The sequence below is a fragment of the Panthera tigris genome, chromosome B2, assembly GCF_018350195.1.
Source record: "Panthera tigris isolate Pti1 chromosome B2, P.tigris_Pti1_mat1.1, whole genome shotgun sequence".
Lineage (NCBI taxonomy): Eukaryota > Metazoa > Chordata > Mammalia > Carnivora > Felidae > Panthera > Panthera tigris.
The window spans coordinates 59,125,959-59,149,028 of record NC_056664.1 but is presented as its reverse complement, the minus strand read 5'-3'; the positions used below and the strand labels follow the sequence as shown (position 1 = coordinate 59,149,028).

The 23,070-nt window shown below is 36.5% G+C and overlaps 1 pseudogene; it reads right to left on the bottom strand.

Moving 5' to 3' along the window:
* Positions 1-18,404: 18,404 nt before the first annotated feature.
* LOC102958164 lies at positions 18,405-21,917 on the bottom strand (annotated as a pseudogene).
* Between the last annotated feature and the right edge of the window lie 1,153 nt (positions 21,918-23,070).

The following is a 23,070-nucleotide window of genomic DNA, read 5'->3' as shown; positions in this document are numbered from 1 at the left end:
TCATCAGAACCACACACAGGCATGACAGACATTTAACTGATAGAATTTAAATATCTATAATTAATATGTTAATGGTGCTAATGAAATAGGTGTAAAATCAGATGGGAAATTTCAAAAAGGAGATGAAAACTAAAAGGAAAATTGAAATGGAAATGACATAACTTTTTTTTAAGCTATGAAAAAATGAAACTCTTTGACAGGCACTTCAGTAGATTCAACATATCCAAGGAAAGATTCAATGAACTTACTGAGGAGTCATTAAAAATTATCCATACTGAAACAAAATGGGGAAAAATAAGGCAGAGGTAAAACTAGAAAAAGATCACCAAGAGCTGTGGATCAACATCAAATATAATATACATACAACTGAATCCCAAAAAGAGAAGAAAGAAATATGTCAAGACATAATGGATGATAAATTTCCAAAATTAATAGCAAAGAGCAAGCCACAGATCCAAGAATCTCAGAGAAAACTAAGCAGGATAAACACTTCCCCAGCAAAATCACCTAGATAGGTGACATTCAAAACCTTCAAACAAAGGTAAAGAAAAACTTTTGAAGGAAATCACAAAAAAAAAGAGACATACTTAAAGGGGAAAAATAAGAAATCCAGAAAATTTATAGTCTAAAGTTATAAAAGTTAGAAGACAATAGAATGATATCAATAAAATGATGAGGGAGAAAGGGCTGTCAACTGCAACTGAAAATTCTACCCCAGTACAGACACAAGTAGGCTGATAATGAACGATAAAATATAATACAGTGCACAAGAACAAAACATGAAAGAGCTTAAAAGTCTGTCAAAATGATTTTTAAAATATGCTACTAGAGACAAGGAAATATTTCATAATGATAAAAGTATTCTTTATTATGAAGATACAGTATGTGTAAATATATACACATGTAAAAGCAAAGCTCATTATAGGAATACAAGAAGCAAACACAGAGAACTGAAGGAAGAAGTAGGCAAATGAACAGTAATAGTTGGAAACTTTAATACCCTACTTTCAATGATGGATACATTTACTGGACCAAAAATCAAGAAAGGTATAGAAGACATGATAAATAAAAATAAATGTTAGAGTGAAGCAACCTCAGGCTGAGAAGGACGTGGTAACCAAAGTTTCAGAACCCTCAGGGATTAGATCTCATGATACAAAATAAAGCATCAGAATGTCAGGGGAATTAACAATGTATACCAGAGGTTGGAGACAATGGCTGTCTTGTTATGGTCCTAATATTAGCTACAGATGCAATGGCTCATACTTATTCAACTAACATCTTCTAAATACCTTAAAGAGGTTCTTCTGGGATCCATGAAGAACTACTCCCAAAACCTATCCGAATAAAGTGGACTGTAGTTTACATTATAATGCGCTGCCCAGATCTCCTTTTAAGAATGAACCTCCCCCCGCCCCAACCGCCACCCACTGCACCTTGGCCTTCACTGACAGAACTGTGAGTGGTGCCAGAAGACATTTTTTCAATTTTAAACCCTATTTGCAGATTGCTATGCTGAAGAAAACAACCTTGACCAATACTAGTATTTCTTTTAGTGGCAGCCTCACTCAATGACTGATCAACATAAGGATACAAAGGCCTGCTTATCTCTTCACAGGTTGGAGCAATTCTGATGGGCCATCACATCTCCAGAGCACCCCAAGGGTGCCCTTTTTGTTGGGATTATAACGCCTTTTCTCCCTTTGCCAAGTTTTTTTCATTTTGTTCCCTTCCACACGTGCTAACCTCAGGAGGACCCTCCAATAAACATCCCGCAGGCTACTCTCTGTCTCAGAATCTCTTTCCTAGCACCTGGGAACCTAACCTGTCATAGTAAGGTGGGTGATTATTTTTTTCTCATTTTCAATGTTGAGCTGTACACCATTTCCCCCCATCAGTAGGCACAATTATTTTCAATTTCATCTTTTGGCTCTTAGAAAGGGGAACATGGATTTCTGGGTCTTCATCACTTTTTAAGTCTCAGCTCCTCTCAGGTTTGCCTGACTGAAAACGTTTGACATCTTTATGTATATAAGCTTTTAGCATAACCAGTACTTTGAGCAATTACTCAGATTTCTTAGTGTTTTATTATTTTCTTCCTTACTGATAGTGCCTCATACTATTTTATCAGAATTCTCTTAACATATTTTCTATTCATTTTAAGCTATGGTCACACCTAAAGGCTGTTAGAATTGTATGTTATATTTTCCATGACCTTTTTTGAAATCTACTTTCCTAATATCTTTTGTTCAAGTCTGACAATTCTTCACATTACTTTCCTTGTCTATTATGAAAACTAAAATGAAGCAGCCTCTTCTTTTTAGATTCTTTCCACATCATAAATTCATTTTTCATTTCTGGCCACATTAAAAGCAAAGTAGCAATATCTATTGTCAATTCTACTTTCAAAGAGATGAAAGAACTTTGATTTTTCTCTCTGTCTGTGGTTTATGTCCATTTGATATAAAAATTAGACTATATGACATATTTATAATATAAAAAAAGCCAGGTTATAAATCATTTGATAGTTTACTATTTTATTTTTATCGTGGTCAATTTGACACAACTTATAATGCTTGTTGTAAATAATCTTATATACTGCTTTATTTCTATCTTTTAAGTTTATATATGACTGCAATTTTTTAAGAAATAAAAAACTGATGTAAAAAATATTAAAGGATTACTAAGTGAAAAGAGAAAATCATGGAAAAAGTGATCAACATTTCATTCCTTTATTTTTTATTTACCCTTTATACATCAATATTTATTAATTACCTACCACATGCCAGGTATTATTATAGGCTCTGGGAATAGTGAACTGATAAAGAGAAAGAAAAAAAAAAGGAACAGAGAAAATCTCTGCTTCCATGGAATTTATAATCTAGTGAAGTAAAATGACAAGCAACATATAAGCAAATTGTTTAGGGCATAAACAGGCAGGTTTTGTTTTTATTTTTGTTCCCCCCTGCTCCCCAAAGAGCCAAATAGTAAATACTTTAGCTTTTGTTTTCCATATTGTCTCTCTCATAACTACACAAATCTGTCACTGTAGGGGCAAAACAACCACAGACAATACATCAATAATTAGACATGGTTGGGTACCAAAAAATATATATTTATAAAAAAGTAACATGGAAAAAAACTAAGCAGGATAAGGGTGATAGGGTGTGTGTGCAGTTTTAGATAAGGTAGTAAAATAATCTTCACTTTGAAGGTAATATTTGAGCAAATTTTTAAAAGGTAAGAGAGTAAGTCACGTGTATATCCAAAAGAATGGCCCAGAGGGCAAAGAATATGTACAAATAAATCTGTTCATTAATGAACTGCAATGTGAGATACCAGAGCTGACATTTTGTTTGTGCAATATGGTTGTCCTTTTTTTTAAAGCTAGTATTGTTTGTTCTGTGCCTATACCATACAAGTTATTAAATATTCAGACATTACCAAAACAAAGTACCACATGAAAAGCATAGAACTACAGGATATGAGTTTATTATTCTGGAAATTATAAATTCAGTAACGTACTTATTTCCATTTACATATCACCTAATTCACAAACATAAAATTGTAACTATTTATTGGCTTTTTAAAAAAATATTTACCAAATATGGCAGTTTGAAAAGAAACTATATCCCTATTGATAACAGAATTTTCTCAGAAAGTAAACTAAGATGATTATAAGAACAATTTCCTTGTATTTAATATGCAACAGAAAAGCTAGTTAATTTCCTTTTCTGACATCATATTTCATCATATTCATTAATAATTCATAATCATGAACATATCTTACATCATGAAAAATAAGTAAGTTAAATATATTTTAGGATTTTTGCCAGTTCTTTTTACTAGGAAATAATTTGAAATAATATTATATAACACATGTAAGTATATTTTTATTTCCATTCTGTGCATGAGGGAGAGATTTTAAGTCATTTTTTGAGACTTAATTTTAATGTTCAAATAATTATTTTTGGCTTTAAACATTTATGTAAAATTATCCAAATATTTCTCTCATCATTCTTGTTATCAGATGTATTTCTGGTACCATATCAACAACAAAGAAAATGATTCAATTGTTTAGAAAAGAAAATGGTTTATTAGACACTTTTATAAACTTCATGTTAGCAGAAATAGCATCCATAACTGGATGGGTTTCCATTTTATACATTGATCGTAATTAAAAAAATGTTTATTTATATATTCTCGCAAAAAGAGAGAGAGAGAGAGAGAGAGAGAGAGAGAGCAAGTGAGGGAGGGGCAGAGAGAGAGACACAGAATCTGAAGCAGGCTCCAGGCTCCGAGCTGTCAGCACAGAGCCTGATGCAGGGCTCGAAGCCAGAGACCAAACCATGAAATCATGACCTGAGCCAAAGTCAGACGCTCAACTGATTGCGCTACCCAGGTGCCCCAATTTTTAAAATTATCAAAAGAAGACTCACTAAAATGATATACTACTTCAAAATTTAATTCTAGAAATTATAAGATATTTATGCTGGCATAATGATAGTGAGAAAATGATTCCATATAACATAAAATGCTAATTTTAACACTGTCAATATTTTAGCTGGCTTTAAACAAAGAAAATGGATTCCATGCTTTGACTTATACTCTGAAACTAAATTCTAAGAAAATGAAAAAAAAAATAGCTGCTGGTAGCATCACATAGTCTTTATTTAAATATTAAAGCTATCAAATTTATTAATGATTTTTCTTTATGAGACTGGTTTTTATATAAAATTTTATATAAAATATAATATTAAATTGTAAAAATATTCTAACATTTTACATAATGCATTATTCCATATTTTTATATATCACACATTTGAATGAAATTTTATATAAAATATAATATTTAATTTAATATTATCTTTTACTTCCCCATTTTTGTGTCATGAGTCATTAGAAAAAAATTAAGAATATCTACAGCCTTTTATACAGTTTCTACTTAAAAGCATACTGGTGACTCATAGTTGATTAATATTTTCCATCTTTTATTTCTGCTATACCCTCTCTTGCCACAATGCTTCTTAGTATATATAAAGAAAAACCCCATTTCCATTACTGAAAAAAAGAGCAAGAGGAAAACAAATATAGGTCACCCTTGAACAACATGAATTTGAACAATGTGGGTCCACTAATATGCAGATTTTTTTCAATAAATACAGTACATTACTATAAATGTATTTCTCTTCCTTATGATTTTCTTTTTTTTCCTTTTTTAAACATTTTTTAAATGTTAACTTTGAGAGAGAGAGAGAGAGAGAGAGAGCGAGCAGGGGAGGGTAGAGAGAGAGACACACACAGAATCTGAAGCCAGCTCCAGGCTCTGAGCTGTCAGCACATAGCCCAAGGCTGGGCTGGAACTCATGAACAGCAGATCATGACCTGAGCCAAAGTCAGAAGCTCAAACGACTGAATCAACCAGGTGCCCTGTTATGATTTTCTTAATAACATTTTATTTTCTCTAGATTATTGTATTAGAATATTGTAGTGTGTGTATATATATATGTATATATATGACATATAATATACAAAATATGCATTAACCATTTATGTTATCAGTAAGGCTTCGGGTTAACAGTAAGCTATTAAGTAAAGTTTTGGGGGAGCCAAAAGTGACATGGGGATTTTTGACTAAGTGAGGGTCAGTGCCCCACCCCTTGCATTGTTCAAGGGTTAACTGTAAAGCATTCACAAATTGTAGCCTCCATTAGGAATTTTTAAAATATGTGTATTTATTTATTTTGAGAGAGAGAGAGTGAGAGGATGAGCAGGGGAAGGGCAGAGAGAGAGAGGAGAGAGAATCCCAAGCAGGCTCTGTGCTGTCAGCTTGGAGCCTGACGAAGGGCTCAATCTCAGGAACTGTGAGATCATGACCTGAGCCAAAATCAAGAGTTGGACACTTAACCGACTAAGGCACCCAGGTGCCCCTCCATTAGACTTTTTTAATTCTGATATTTATTTTTGAAATAAAGAATATGATTTTGAATAAGCGTCTACTGGGTGGCAAAACTGAATACTTAATTCTTAAAGCTTAAAATGCCTTTTAAGAATTCAGAATGGAATGACTATTTTATCAAAAATTTTTTTATACAAAATGCATAAATTCTTTGTATTGTCAATGGTTAAGAATAAGAACTCCTTACTCAGACTACCTAAATTATAGTGTGGATACCTAGAGTAACAGCTTTATGACCTTTTAAAAGTTCCTTAGACTCTCTGTGCCCTACTTTTGTCATCTTTAAAATAAAGTAGTAATGGTATCTGACTAAATATCACTATCCCAGTGTTTCATGTATGATGATTATACACACATTATTCCATATGATTTTGATAATAGTAACAGGTAGTTGAAATTGAAGATATTGTTAACCATACTTCACTGATGAATAAAAACTACAAGATTTGTAGCAAATTAAGAGTGGGTCTAGACTAAAACTCCTTATTGTTTCCATTATAGACCCCTAACTATTTCATTAATATGCACTTCTTTAAATTTATGTTAATTACCATCATCAGCATTTTGCATGGGAATCAAGAGAGAAGGGAGGGATGGATCGACAGAGTTTCATTAGAGAAAAATAAAGGTTACCTGAATTCAATATTTTAAATCAATAAAGATAGTTGATTGTGGATCAAGTGAAGTAAAGGAATAAATGAAATAGGTTCTCAAGGCAAAACTGCTTCAGATTCCACCTGAAACAGTGATTTTCAACAAGATGGGGAGGGTGGAGGGAAGAAGAAGTAAGGGACAAAGAATTAATGACTCCTCAGAACTCGGTTTTTGACCCTTATATTGAATGGGGGTAGAATATTTTAGTGAGTGGAATCCAGAAATGTTAAGCTTTCTGCAATATATAGGGCAACTCTTAACTACAACTTATTGTCACACCCAAAGTTCCAATAATTCCTCCAAACTAACAAGTTGGTTTTTTTTTCCTGACATATTTTAAGGAATGTGAATATTTTGTGGATTAGGAATTTTATAGAAAGTATTTTACCACATATGCTTATTTATTGTGTTTTTCAAATCTTTATAGTTCTTCATTATTCAATAATACTTTTCACAAGCAAGTTGGAAATGTTTGGCTTAGAATTTAACTTCTTCTAAATTTTTGACAACGAAAACAACTGGCAACCCCTTCCATCCTAATAATTCCCCTGCACTCGAAATAAATAAATATGTTTGCAAACCAGAAGTGTCCCTTTGGAAAACTTCAGGATTCTATGTAACCATTACCAGAATTGTTCCTATCTGAGTTACCTCTCTCAGAGTGATGTATCAATGTGTTAGGCTCTGAGTAACAGAAACTAGAAATTAATGCTTAAGAGAGGAACTCATATTTCTCCCAAATAATTAAATGTAGAGTTGGGCTTTTCAGGACAACTCAAAGATATTATCGATTTCCTACTTGCTTCCATATATGTGCTCTGCCATCCTTAGGCTTCACCCTCAAAGTAACCTCATGCTTACAAGATGATCACTAGGATTCTCACTACACCATTTGCTTTTCAGGCAGTAGGAAAGAAGAAAGACAAAATGACATATGCCAGTTGACTTAAACTCTCTTCTCTTTTGAGTTCCCAATTTTGGTGAACAAAAACTACTGTTAAGGCTCATTGACCAGGTCTCAGTTATGAGCTAGCCTTAGTTGTACAGGGGACAAGAAAACGCAGTTTTCTTTGCCAAGCACATTCCACTCCCAGCAAAATCAGCTTTCTGTTGAGAAGAAAGATGAGAATCGATAAAGAATAAGAAAACAGTAGTTTCTGTCTCAAGGATTAAGGACACTGATTAGATTATTCTGAGTATATGATTAAGAAAAAGACAAATAAATAAATAAAAGGAGCTATGGGATGAGGTAAGATAGATTGGGTCACCTGGCATGGAGCTCAGGTCTCTGAATGCCAGGAGGCATGCAGGCAGGCAATCGCCATGACTGGGCAGGTCTGCCAGTTTGTTGTTATGATCCAAGCAAACAAGACATCTTGGCAAAGGGAATATTGGCTCTAGTAAAGATCATGTCTGCAGTGCTAATTGGGTGTAGTTCAATTTGGAATAAGAATTTGGTCATATAATCAAATTCTCTGTACAGCTACTATCTTACCAAATAGTCACAATTATATTTCTAATTTTTTTCATCAAATTTTTCCCTCCAGTGAAAATTACTTTAAAACTGAGTTTTTCATCTAAGAGTCAAATCAACAAATTTCCTATTATTTTTTTCAGCATTATGAAAAGAAAATTAATTAAATACATCTCCTCCAAAGTTCTTTACCATCCATCCATATGTAACAATCTGATATGATTTCAGACATCTAAGTAAACAGAGCCAGAATTCAAAACCCATTTCTGTCTCAGGGCAACTTTCAAGTATTTAGCCACTATATTATATTGTAATCTCTCTAGGATTTTGCTGAACTGCTACTTTAATGGATATAAAGTGCCTGGATGATGAACGGGATCAAACTGCACTATTCATGCATCAAAGCACATGGAAAACTATGTTTAAACTTGGGAAAAAATCACTATGACTGTCACTAGCAAACTTCTAGGCAACTCATATGGAAAAGAGACTTAAGCCACAAATACAGAGAAATATTAAAGAAAGGAGGTTTCTTGGAAAAGAGATTATAAGAGGACTGCTTGTGGAAAAAGTGATTAGAATCACTTGAGCTCATTCCAAAAGTCAGAATGGGGTCTAGCTGCTGGAATCTACAGATAAATTGACTTGACCCATAAAATCATTGTTAATACTTTAGGACATTAAAGATACCCCATACTTACGTTTGTATAAATAATCTGAATGAAATCTATTTTATTTGTCTGTTTATAGCAAGAATTCATGTAAAAGTTTGGATATTTGGACTAGTCCCTAACATTTTCACTAGTTCAGGCATTTTATCATTTTAATGAACAATCTAGTTGACTGGCATTTTTGGGGACAAAAGTTTGTTAAACAGAACATTGCTTTCAAAGTATGAATATCATTCCACTGTTATCAGACTCATGCGGGTGCTTGAAAGAAATGCTGATTAAGGAACCCTATCTCAAACCTACCAAATAATAATCCCCAGAGTGGACACCTGCAATCTACTTTTTTTATGGGCTCACAAGATGATTCTTAGTACACTAAAAATTGAAAAATGCTGCTATTAGGGACTAACATTCTTCTATTTTTTGTTCAGTGTTTTTATAAGAAGGCAAATGTGTGGCATTCTAGTCTCTTTCTCATTGTCCCATGCCAATTGACTATATCACTAGTTAACATGGCACCCTTGACTACTGAACCCAGATTAAGCCTTGGGATTCTTCTCAACACTATACTCAGCAAGATTTATCAATTGACATGACACTTCAACTTGATGCTAATTTTCAATAAATATTGACAGAATTTGGTTTAATAGAATTACTACAGTACTTGCATACCCTTGGTCAAAGATGCAAGTCTGAAACTCCTTAATAGCCTCCAAACTGAAGAAAATGGATAAAGTTCTAATTTGTGTTTTCTTTCTTGGTAATGAAGGAACATTTACCCCTAGCCTAAATGTTGAGCTTCAGATAATTGAAACAGCCTAAATCAGTTATCAATTAAATTCTCTTTACTCTTAATAGAAAATAAGCCTCTGAGTCTGTGAAGAATAGACAGTGTTGGACATTGAAGATCCAGATTTACAGAAAATTAAGGACAGGATAAGGACATTTAAAATCCAGGATCATGTACAAACCAGTTACAGATACCAGAAACAAGTGTAATGTAAGCAGAATCAAGTCTCTATAGGGAAGTAGAAATACCAAGAAAGATGTAAATGTGAGTGACAAGCCACCAGTTCCAGTCATTCTATGACTTGATTATGTTTCATATTATAGTTCATTTCTTGTTTGTGCATGCCATTTCTTGCATATGGGTGTTTTATTAAATGTTAAAATCATTTTTCTATCAGCTAATTTGAGTAGGTTTTATTTTCCTTGCTATCAAAACATGGTATGAAAAAGAAAAAACAATTCATATTTATCGAACTAAACCCATACAAAAGTAAAAGGTACTTATAATTCAATAGAAGTATGTAATTTCTTTGCCACTGAAATGTAAAATATATATATTCCTTAGGATATATTAGTTTTTCACACTTGGGGAAGATGTGACTGAAAGGTAAATCATGTGATTTTAAAATCTAGATATCAGTTATAGAACTTCAAAGCACTTTAAGAGCTTGGGACAGAAAAATATAATTCTTCTTAACAGATTTTTAAGCATGAAAGCTTCACTTAACTTTTTTAAGGGAAGTCAAGGTCAACCATTCATGTGAATTATGTGAATAACACTTAGAGTAGAAAGAAAAATCATACTGGTCAATTTCTCTTTATGCTAACTGAATTTTGATATAAAAATATTGAATATGTAAAATTTAGGAAACTTCTAAGATTCACATGTGCTTTAATAAAAATAAAACTTCAGCCTACAAGTATTAGAAGTACTAATACACATTTGCTTTCATATTTAATATGTTAATAACCTTGCAAAGAAAAAAATAACAGAATTTAATTCTGAAATCAGTTGATATACAACTATAAAAATTATTTGGTTATAGTTTATTTTTCCACCTAGTCGGCATATTTTGGAACACTTTCTTTATTTAATACATTATAACTACCATTGCTTTAAGTTTTAAAGTAATATATATACACTCTGTGAAATATTTTAAAGTACAGGATGGAAAAAATACACATCCCAACTACCCAAAAATAATCTTTACTTCTTCCCTACCTCTTATCCATTCTATAAATATTACCACATATACACAATACTTAAGGAGATATCAGCATTGCCATAATGGAATAGTACTGTATTCTAGCAATTAGAAGAAGGTTAAAGTTTCAAAAAAAAACAGTACATCTCTAATATTCTACTGGAAAAATACTGTTATGCTGCTAGCATAACTCTCAAATAGTCTCCTTAAAATTAAATTTATGGTAGTGTCTACCTTCTCCCATCTCCTGCTCACTCTTGACTCTAACCTTTCCTTCATGGCTAATAACAGAATAATTCTTGGAGGGTTAGCACGCCCTTGCTGAAATAGCAAACACACCCTCTTTTCTTTTTTTATCCTTCTACTTCTTATCACAGTATTACTCAATACAAAACTCTAAGTCAGTCTCAATTTTTCCCTTTTCCTCACTCTGCATATCCAGGTCACCATAACATTCTACCTGCAAAGCTTTTTCAATCTGTCTCTTTTTCTACAGTTCTAGTGTAAGACCTCAGCGCAGGGAACCATGATATTACCTGGTTTTGAAAATAAATACTTCATGAAAGTCCACACCTTCTTTTCCCCTCCAATTCAACTTTTACTTCCTTGCGTACAATTCAATTACTTCCCATTTTGTTTAAATAAATAAATAAATAAATAAATAAATAAATAAATAACAATCCAGACATATTTTCACTGTCTTTTGGTCCTGCATGTCTGACTATTCCCTGTCTCTCTACACTTTACAAATACTAAGTTCAAATCACTTAGCTGGGTTTTTTTTGTTTTTACAATTTTCCAGGACACCACAGTTTTAGCTGTTTGAAGACTGCGATGCATATTTGCTGCATTTTTTTTTTCTTACTGGAATTTTTTTTATCTCCTTTCTCCTCAGGGCCTGCTTTTCCTCATTTTCCAGGACTCACCTTACATGATGTGCTCCCCGAACCATTCCTGATCATTCTTTCTACAGTAGGTCTGTCCATAACCATTACTCTCCATCTTGCCCACTTGTTTGTTGCCTTTATAGTATTTATTCTAGTTACTGAATACTTATTTTGTTATGATTATTTTAATCTATTCTAAAAATAGAATGTAAGTTCCCTAAAGGCAAAGATTGTTTCTGTCTTGTTCACGCATGCTTCTCTAGAGTCTATCACAGTACCTACAGCATAGGAAATTCTCACTAAATCATTTTTGAATATATAGTTGAACAAATGACTACTGCTCAAACTTTGATGTATTCATTCCAGTTTTTCCTTGCTTATATTTTAAATAGTTTTGTGGCCATAAATACTATAATATATGTGCACCTCAAATTTTTGAGTTGTAGAAATTTAAATAAATATAAAATATAGTCTAAAATATTGGTTATACTACAGGATTTGAACAACATATTTTATTTTCTCATAATGTGTTTTCTAGGCCATAATTCTTTAATTTCATTTTTAAATAATTTTAGAATTATAGAAGATTTGCAAAAATTGTATTCCCATATCCTTATCCAGATTCTCCTAATGTTAACATCTTACACAACCACCGTACAATTAACATTCATACAATAATGTCAATTAAACTGTAACTTTATTCTAATTTCACCAGTTTTTCCACAAATATCCTGTTTTCTACTTCTGGATTTATTAAGTTTACAACATCGCATTTGATTGCTTTGTCTCTTGGACTCCTCCAATTTTTGACAGTCAGTCTTTGTCTTTCAAATCCTTAATATTTTTGCAAAACTTCAGTCATATATTGATTCTGTAAAATGTTCCTTAATTTGTGCCTGTCTGATGTTTCCACAAAATCAGATTGAAGTTTTAAATTGGGGGCATGAATACCACAGAGATGTAGTGATCTAATGGAGGTGCAAGATATCAGAGTATTTCTCCTTTCCCTTCTCCTAGTGATGAGAACACTGAAAATTTACTCTTTTGGCAACTTTCAAAAATGAACTACAATATTGACTACAGTCACTATGCTGTATATTACATCGCCATGGCTTATTTATTTTATAACTGGAAAATTATACCTCTTGACCCCCTTCACCTACCCCTAAGCCCTCTCCTGGTAACTGTCATTCTGGCAAGAACTGTCTCTCTAATTCTTACAGTCTCATGGGATCTAGGAACATAAGTGTCCCTGGGTCTCAAAGCCCGGTAATCAAGGAGGTCCCTCTCTGTGCATGTCTGTTGGATTTAGACAGGAAGAAGGAAAGCAGAGAGCCAGAGTATATCCTCCAGCTTGAGGAAGACACTGGGAGTAAGACACCAAGTTTTAGTGGGGCAGTGAGACAGTGCAGGGACTGCATGGACCTACGGACAATAATAATATAGAAGGAAAATGAAAAATGGTGCCCACCAGTACCTTTGTTCCTGAAGAGAGTCTCAAACAAACAACTGCCCTTCTGGCAGATGCTATATATTAGCAAAACTATCCTCTTCACATATAGTCTAGGAGCTTTTCAAACTGCTGCTTTTGGGTTGAGCCCCCTGGGGTGAGTCTGTGTGCAAGCCTTTAAAGAGCAGTATCTCAGTTCTCTACATCTTTTTGGGTCTCCTAGTTTTTCTCCTAGAAAACCCACCGGTTTTCGAAGCCAGATGTTTTGGGGTTTGTCTCTGGTGTTAAGTCTCAAGGGTTGGGGTGCTTGATGTGGGGCACAAAACTCTCATTCCCCAGGGAGAAGCTTCTGATTTGTGAGATCTTTCCTGACTGTGGGTTACCCTGCCAGGGATGGGGTTTTTGGTAAAATCACATGCTTGTCTGTCCTACCCATCTTGATGTGGTCTTTTTATCATTTGTTATAAGGAAGGTTTCACTTAGTTTTCATGTCTTTTGCAGAAGGAACTGTTCCACATGTAGCTGCAGATTTGGTGTGTTGTGGGAAGAGGTGTGTTCAGGATTTTCCTATGCCACTATATTGGATCATGACTCTTATTGCTGGAGATCTTAATCTTGATCTCTTGGATAAAGTTATAACGCAATAATAACACCATCATCATCATCATCCCTTCTCTTCCTCTTCCAATGAGTACAGCTTTGACCTTTGGAAGCTCTTCGAATTTAGTTCCTGTGTTCTTTAACCTGCCCATCTTTTTTTTTTTTCAAGAAACTTCTCACTTTCTGGTACCACAGATGTTCCAGATTCCTATGTTAAAGGGTCTGATATATATATACAAACATATGTAATTGTTGAGATGTATATGCTTTTCTTAATATCAAGAGGTACCAATAACAGACCAAGAAAAGAAAAGAAAAAAAAAAAAAAAGAAAAAGAACATGATTCCCCTTACAGCACAATCAATAGCCAGAATAATATTACAGCATCAGTCTCTTCAAAAGCAACCCAAAAAGAGCCAGGTAGAAAACCATCCTATGCAAGTAGCAGTCTCACTTTGTAAGCAAGGGATAAAGAGGAAGTTCTTCCACTTAAAAAGGGGAAAGAGACCATTCATTGCTCTTTTTCACTTCTACTTCTTTTCTAGGTTGCCTTAGAAACAGGTTGGAAAGGGGCACCTGGGTGGCTCAGTCAGTTAAGCATCTGCCTCTTGATTTCCCCTCAGGACATGATCTCACAATTTGTGGACTCAAGCCCCACTTCAGGCTCTGTGCTGACAGCATGTAGCCTGCTTGGGATTCTGTCTCTTCCTATCTCTCTCTCCCTCTCTCTCTCAAAAATAAACATTAAAAAAAAAGAAAAAAAAGAAAGGAAAGAAATCAGGATTCCCTTAAAAAAAAAAAAGAACAGGTAGGAAAGGATCCTTAGGTTAATACTTTGGCATATAAATTTATCTCTCCAAGGGAAGATAAGCCTTTTCACAGTCTAAAGATGCCACCACTGTAGAGGATGCCATCCCTTTTTAAAATGTAAATACCTAGGAAGATAATACTCTAACCCAAATGTCTGTCACAGAATCAAGTTTCTGGGTCTTTGGGAGATAAGAGAGGTTATTAAGTGGAATCAATTAATTCCATCATTAAAACAAAACAAACAAACCCCCCAAAACAAATGGTTGCTTATCTATTCCTTGTTGCATGTGAAATATGAACTATTTTAAGGGACATGAAAGCAAACATTCAGTCTCTATGGTATATTTTCCAAGGCCTTCTCAGGAAGCCTTCTCAGGAAGCGAAGATTTCTATGATAACACCAAGAAATTCAGGAAAGATTTATTTTGTCACATTTATCTTGAATTTTTTCCAATACCAGGGCTTGAATCAAAGAGTTCTCCAAGGAGTGCTAGGAACTTTTATTGAAGCATGGTAGTTAGAAACCAAGATTGAGCATCAAGTATGCTCCTTTCTACCTGAATGCCACTTCTTCTAGTCCTCCTACTTAGTAGACAGAGGTATATACATACAAATATATACATGTATACTAACCCATGTACACACATTCATCTGTATTTTATTTGCATGTATAATTCCCTCCCTCCTTCCCTATCTATATGCATTATTTTTTGTTTGTTTCTAATGTTTATTTATTTTGAGAGAGAAAGAGAGAGTGCAAGCAGGGAAGGGGCAGAGAGAGAGAAAGAAAGGGAATCCTAAGTAGGTTCCCTGCTGTTAGCACAGAGCCAGACTCTGCACATGATTTCATGAACCATGAGATCACGAACTGAGCCAAAATCAAGAATGGGACATTTAACTGACTGAGCCAAGGCACCCCTGTTTTTTGTTTTTGTTTTTTTTTAAATTTACTTTAGAGACAGAGCATGAATGGGGAGAGGGGCGGGGGGGGGGCGGAATCTTAAGCAGTCTCCAGGCTTAGCATCATGGAACCTGATGCAGGGCTTGATCCCATGACCCTGGGATCATGACCTAAGCCGAAATCAAGACTCAGAGGCTCAACCGACTGAGCCACCCAGGTGTCAGGTGCCCCTTTTGTTGTTGTTGTTTTGTTTTGTTTTTTTGTTTTTTTTGTTTGTTTTAATCTACAAGTACACATTTATCCCTCCTACCTTGATTCAACACCACAGGGTTCCTTTCATTGTTCCTCCTTTGCTTATTTTCAATTTCATTCTCTGACAGTGAGTAACCTGGGTTATGTTTTTTTTGTTGTTGTTTTGTTTTGTTAATTTCTTAATTTTATTTAAATCCAAGCTAGTTAACATATAGTGTAATGATGATTTCAGGAATAGAACTTAGTGATTCATCACTTATATATAACTCCCAGTGCTCATCCCAACAAGTGCCCTCCTTAATACTCATCACCTATTTAGCCCATCCTCCCACCCAACACTCCTCCAGCAACCCTCAGTTTGTTCCCTGTATTTAAGAGTCTCTTATGGTTTGCCTCCCTCTCTTTTATCTTATTTTTCCCTCCTTCCCCTATGATAACATTAACACTGTTTTGGGTACAATAATTTTTAGTATGGTTACAAAACATTTATTATTCCTAGATTAAAGAAATTTTAAAAAAGATAATAAGAACCTATATAGTTTTACCAGTTAAAGACTATTCTAGACTAATCTATTTATGATATTCAGTTTGACTTTTAAATCATTAATAATTAATTGTGGTTAGCAATTTTCTTGGTTCAAGCAAAACATGTATGTATATACATATATACATGAATGTGTGTGTGTTTGTGTGTGTGTGTGTGTGTGCGTGTGTGTGTATAAATAGATAGATAGAAAGATAGTTTTAGAACATGTCTACACTGCATTAAGTACCAAAACAGATATGACCAAGAAATTCATGATCCTGTCCTAGCAGGTAATGGGTCCAGTGTAAGATCAACTGGATTTGAGAACACAAAGGCACACTGTTTAAAATAACATCCACATATTACTGCCAAAAATGGGAGGTACAGGCAGTGCTTTCTGACTGAGAGTTTACTTTTTCCTATTTTATAAACTTGTACAAGTTTAGAGGATGTCAGAATTGTACCACCATAATCACAACAAAACATCTCAGGACAAAACTTTTTTTTTTTTTTTTTTTTACAGAAGAGAATTCAACAGATCAATAGGAAGAAATAAACTAAGCTGGATAGTGCCAATACAGAATGGCAGCTTTGGAGCCTTTATTTTGATCTTTCAATTATGACCCTACAGAAATATGTGGAATATCATGAAGACTGGGAATATTTTTTTATTTTTAAGTCAAGCCTTTAAATCCAGCTGCATCTTTAAAATTAGAGTTTTGCAAGATTATTTTTGCTTCCCACGTGTGTCCTCTGGAGCAGAAGTAAATGTTAGGAAACCGAAAGGTTCTATTTCTCATGCTAGAGGCACTCACAGAGTTTCTTTCTGTTTGGGAACCATCATGGTTCTTACTTTCTAGAACACTTTCTAAGCCCCTATCAACATTGGGTGTCCAGCTTCATCAGAATACAGAGCAGAGATCTCCATATTCCAGAACAAAGTAGCCAATCTGAAGGACTTATTCCACAGAAAAGAAAGAAGTCTGCCTCATTAGCTCTGCCTTCTCTTCATCGAAAAGAAGTGCAGGTGGCAGGTAGGGGCAAACTTTCAGTCATCAGTCATTACTGGAAAAGGCAGTAAAGCAAACCTGCAGGCTGCCTGATGTCCTCATTGTGAGAAACATATGTCTTCTCCAAAGTATAAACTTCCCATTTATGATCTAAAATAGATACCTTTATGATTTATCTAAATGAGTGGTAGACAGTTGCTCATTATATATAATTCTAGTTTTTTTCTTTACTTGAACATTCACCCCAAATCAAGTTTTAAAAGTAGAAGAGGGGTGCCTGCGTGGTTGAATACAGACTCTTTATTTCAGCTAAGGTCATGATCCCAGGGTCATGGGGGTCCAGCCCCATGTCAGGCTGTATGCTGAGCATGAAGTCTGCTTAAGAGTCTCTCTCTCTCCTTCTGCCCCTCTTCCTGACTTGAGCTCACTCTCTCTCTCTCTCTAAAAAAAAAAAAAAAAAAAAAAAAAAGAGAGAGAGAGAGAGATCAGACATTGCCAAATGTTTGTTCTACTTACTGGCATAGCACTAGCCCCAAGGACTCCATTGGTATAAATATATTCTTTGCATTTTAAAAAGAACAGAATGGTTAGAACAAGGACATCATCATAGTTTCTAATATTGATTGAATTATATTGTCTACATTTGTTACAAATCAGCTTGGTTTTTCTCCATATTTCTATGCATTTTGTCTTCTAAATCATATTTGACAAAACACGTATTTAAAAAGAGTCAGAAGACAAATGTTTAGAGAAGCAAGTTTTATGAATTAGTTTTCCTTTGGTTACTATTGGCAAGTGGAGGGATTATCATGGACTTTGAGTGAAGTGGCCAAGCATGTCCATGGGTCATCTTTTCCCACATGCTCAGGGATGGGAAAAACTGGAAACTCATTCTCTCTCTCACTCTCTTTTAATGTTTGTTTGTTTGTTTATTTATTAGTAGCCTCCAGGTTTTGAACTGCCAGCACAGAGCCCAATGCAGGGTTTGAACTCATGAACTGTGAGACTGTGACCTGAGTCAAAGTCAGAAACAACTAACTGAGCTACCCAGGCAATCCTGGAAAATCTCTTTTTTAAAACATGTTGGCAGAATATCACAATTCTTTAGCTCTTCAGGGTATTCTTCTGACATTTTTCACCCAACTTCGATAATGATCCCACTAATGAATGCACTGGCTAATAAGACACTCAACTATGATTCCAACCAAGGTCACTGTCACCAAGCCATCTTTCTCACTGTTGTCCATATCTCTCCATCCACTTTCTCCATGGAGTGACTAGCTGCCACATATGGGGTTGTGGTACTCTGACTTTCTCCTTGGGCATGGATGCTTTCTGGAGTTGGCAGATCTTCTATGTGAATGTCATACTCTCTGTACTTGTTGGCACCAGAGCTATTAAGCCCACAGACTCCTAAGGCTTTTCACAGGCACTTGGGGTCACCATGCCATCTTCCATACCTGAAATCATAATGTGATTTTCTGGCCAGACCATGCTGACTCCTACTAGGATCCGGAGTGATGTGTTTTCTAAAATTAGGAACAGAAATCGCACCTTCTACATATTCTTGGTTTACTTGTTCTCTTTGGGACCAAGCATCTAGCTTCTGTGCTAAGTTAGATTAAAAAGCTCTGCAGCCACAGGCCCTCACCTAGCAGAGCACTGGAGTGGGAGGTGGAATGCAGAAAGCAAAAGCACCAGTGCAGGAGGGATCCTCAAGCACCTTTTAACCACAACAGCTAAAGAAGTAAACTTTGCAGTTGGGAGCTTTCAGAGTAGAGTCAGCATTTATCTCTCCCAAAGAGGGTAGGGAACCGTCACTGTAAGGCAGTCTCAGTCCAGGGCTCACTGGTCCCACCTGTGGCTACTTGGCTGGCACAAAAAGACGATGACCTTTAGATAAGAGCCTAGCCTGGCTCACTCATTTTGACCCTGTGAGATGCTACACAGTCATGCCTGAATGACTTCTGACCTACAGAACGGTGAATAAATGGGTTTTCTTTAAGTCACTAGGTTGGCTTCAATTCATTAGGCAACAGTTAAAAACTAATACAAACATCGTATCACTGGCTCTTGGTACCAGAGCTGTGGCTTTGTCTAAGAAACTCTCAACAGTCTAGGATTTTGGCTCAACCAGATCAATGATATAGTTGGAGAGGGAGTAGAGATGAGGTGGGGGTGGGAGGTGGGGAACAGACTCAGATTACCTGGTGTGAAATGATGTATGTTTCTGTGTGTGCGTGTGTCTTTTCCTGGTTCCTGATGCAGAGCTCCCCAAACCCTTTATAATAGAGGTGCTAGGAGAATTTTTTTTTCCTTAACATTTCATTTTTGATTCCAGTTGGTGACACAGAGCTCCTAAGAACTGCAATTTCCTACATAATAGGAGCATCTGACACTAAACTCCTAAATCCCCTAGAATATCCTGGAGTGTCTTTTGTTCTAACAAAATGACTCTTGGTACGTTATTGGATAGGGGCTAGCCATCAGAAAGACCAAGCCATGACTAGAATCTTAGGTCTTTTAGCCCTAACTTTCATTCCACCAAGAGAGGAAAGGGACTACAAATGGAATTAATTATCAATAATGATAATTAATTATAATGGAGCCTCCATTAAAAAATCTCAATTAGTATGAGGTTCAAAGAGCTTCTGGGTTGGTGAACATATTCACATGCCAGGAGGGTGGCACACCCCAACTCCATGGGGACAGAAGCTCCTGTGCTTAGGACACTTTGGGACCTCACTCTATGTACTGCTTCATCTGGCTATTTGTCTGTATCCTATATAATATACTTTATTATATAATAAACTAGTAAATGTAAAAAAACAAAATGTGCCCTGTCCCATGAATACAAAGTTCATCTCCTCAGTTGAATACTAAAAGACTTTAGCATGTCTGTCCTTCACAGTTTTTTTAGGATACTTCTGTGCAGCCATAAATGCTTTGTCTACAGACTTCATCTGGATAAAGACACTTTTACCCATGGGTAGCCCTGTTGATTCAATACCATGTGAACCCTGTGAGTTTGAATATTTGGACAAAACTCCCCAAGAAATTACAGGAGGTCCTCAAGAAAGATCAAGAAAGATCTCAAAGGTGTATATGCTCTTCAACATTTGTAGGTGTACAAACTGCCTAGGTAATACTGGAATAATGGTGGGAAGAGGAATGAGAGGGGCTAAGAAATGATTCATCATCTGCTGAATTTCAGCTCCTATTCTCTTAAAGGGTTCAATGTATCCTTTCCTAACAAGTCCTTATGCTCCTTCGTTGTGTTCTGTATATATTCCTCATGAGCAAAGAGGACAAAAGCATTTCCTGTGGGCCTACTGATCCAGGAGTTAACAAAGAAGATGCCTTCCTTCCCCCCATTGGTGAGGCAATGCTGTCCAGAAAAGGTCACCACTTCATCAGATGTGAGCACTCACATACAGTCGATGACTTCTTTCTCCTTGGAGAGAAACTGGGCTACTTCTTTGGATGTACCACCAGCAAATTTAAGAAAATCATCACCTGTTGCTTTGTAAACCTCAGTGTACTGGGTCTCCATGTGATGTTTGTGCTTCTGTAGTACTAGGCCTCTATACTCCTCATGTACAAACCTAACTGGTGCTTCTCTATTCTTTCCACCCTGGACATTCAGACAAAGTTGCTGTATCTCCCACAGCAATATTGAGTCATTTAAAGAATCCTGCAATGTCTTGATCTAAACACTGCCATAGTAAACCTTGAGTCCTGACTACAGTATTATCATCAATAAGTTCCATCTTGCTGCAAGTGCCACTTCCAAATTTGGAACTTACTATCTCTGGATTTGAAAATCTGTGATGATAGGGTTCTGAAATCATTGCTAAAATTATATTCCCCACATCTAACTTGAGAGGTTCCATACTGGGAGACTGACCTATTCTCAAAATTTAAACACAGTATCATTGCTGCAATATCCAGTTTATCAATATCAGATGAATCAGGGTAACATTTCTTGAATTCTCCTCAAAGATTAAAAAAAAATACTCAGGCAATAATACATTCTCTCGTATGTGGAATTTAAGAAACAAAACATGAATATAGGGGATGGGAAGAAAAAGTAAGTTAAAAACAGAGAGGGAGGCAAACCGTAAGAGACTCTTAAATACAGAGAACAAACTAAGGGTTGCTGGAGCGGTGTTGAGTGGGGGGATGAGCTAAATAGGCAATGGGCATTAAGGAGGGCATTTGTTGGGATGAGCACTGGGTGTTATATGTAAGTAATGAATCACTAAATGCTACTCCTGAAATCATTATTATACTTTATGTTAACTAACTTGGATTTAAATAAAATTAAAAAATAGAAAAAAAATGATTCAGGCAATAATACATTCTTCTTGGAAGCCTTCAGATTTGCCTGATATGAGGTTGCCTATCAGTACAGAGACAGAAGGAGGTCCCCACCCCAGTGTTGAGTTCATTGTTCACTGACTGGTTAAACTGTCTCAGAGCTGGGTCCACCTACTCCTGAGAGGATAGGCTTTTCACATGGATCTTAGTTTCTTTTCCATCAGTTCCAACGAATCCAGTCTAACTAGTATTTTGTGATAGTTGTTTTGTGTACTCGTTCTTGGCCAGATCCACAATTTTCCATAATAGCACTATCAGCTCCTTCTCAGCGGAGCCCAGCTTGACCCCACAAGTGGCCCCAACAGTGATCTCAAAAAAGCATGATCAAGTAATGTGCAGACTCTATCATGACAATATGTGAGGAGAGAAGGAGATCTGGAGATAATGAGGTGCGGTGGAAGTGAGAAGAAGACTTGTGCTAAAACCTCTTCTATGAGAATAAGAGAGTACCCCCCCACACACACACACATACACTCCTTGCTACCCCTGGTGCAAAAGCCGTAACTAACCACCCAAATCCACAAACAACCCATACCCTACACTGTGGGCAGGAAGTGTGCAGCTGCTGGCCTCCAAGGGCCTGGGAGATCTCTTAGAGTAAGTGGCCCAGCTGCTGGTGCCAGCAGCCTCAATGGGCTTTCCCAGGCTCAACAGGCCCTGCTGCTGCTACATCTTCCCCCGAGTCCTTGGTGATACCACCTTCTTCACTGTCAATGGCTTCACAGTTGGTCAAAGGCAGCGCTAACCCCATTGAGCTTCTGGAAGCTGATGAGGCACCCAGACTGGGTAGGAGCTGTGCTGGTGACCCACCTGAGCAATGACAGCCTCCCTGGCCTCAAGAATCTATTAAGAAAGCTGGGCTAGCAGGATAAAGTGGCCAAAGGTGAGGCTTTACATACTCATCTCACCCAACATGGGTGTCCTGGGTCTCAATGCCTGCATGCCTCATAGCTGGTGTGCTATGAGTACTAGGCAAAGCTGGCCGCAGGCCTCCTGGACTGGCTGATCATCATGCCCCTGACCATGAGCCCCTGGCTGCCACCATCCAAGCCTACCAAATTCTTCCAGAAGATAGTCATGGATGGGCCAGCTGCCCCCACCTTGGCCTGCATCGACCACATGCTGGCTTCTTGCATGCCTGGCTGGTGTGACACCCCATGGCCCCATCAACAAAGGTGCTGTCCCCTGGTTGCACTACACCCACCCTTCTCGTGGAAGGTCTGGCCCCCTGCGGAACTCAGGATTCTTGCAGAACATGTGGTGACCCCTAGGACATAGCAAGGACCTCAGGAAGCTGAGAGTAAGGAAAGCATGGTCTCCCTGGGCAGCTCAAAGAAGAAAGGGCCCAACAACAGCACCCTCCAGGCCTGCCCAGGAGCATTCCATGGTGCCCTGAATGACCCAATGCAGCCAAGGCCCCTCACAGGGCCGAAAGAAGCAGCCATTCCTCTCAGAGGTAAACCTGAGACCCTCTCAGACTCATCCCCAGAAGGTACACAGCA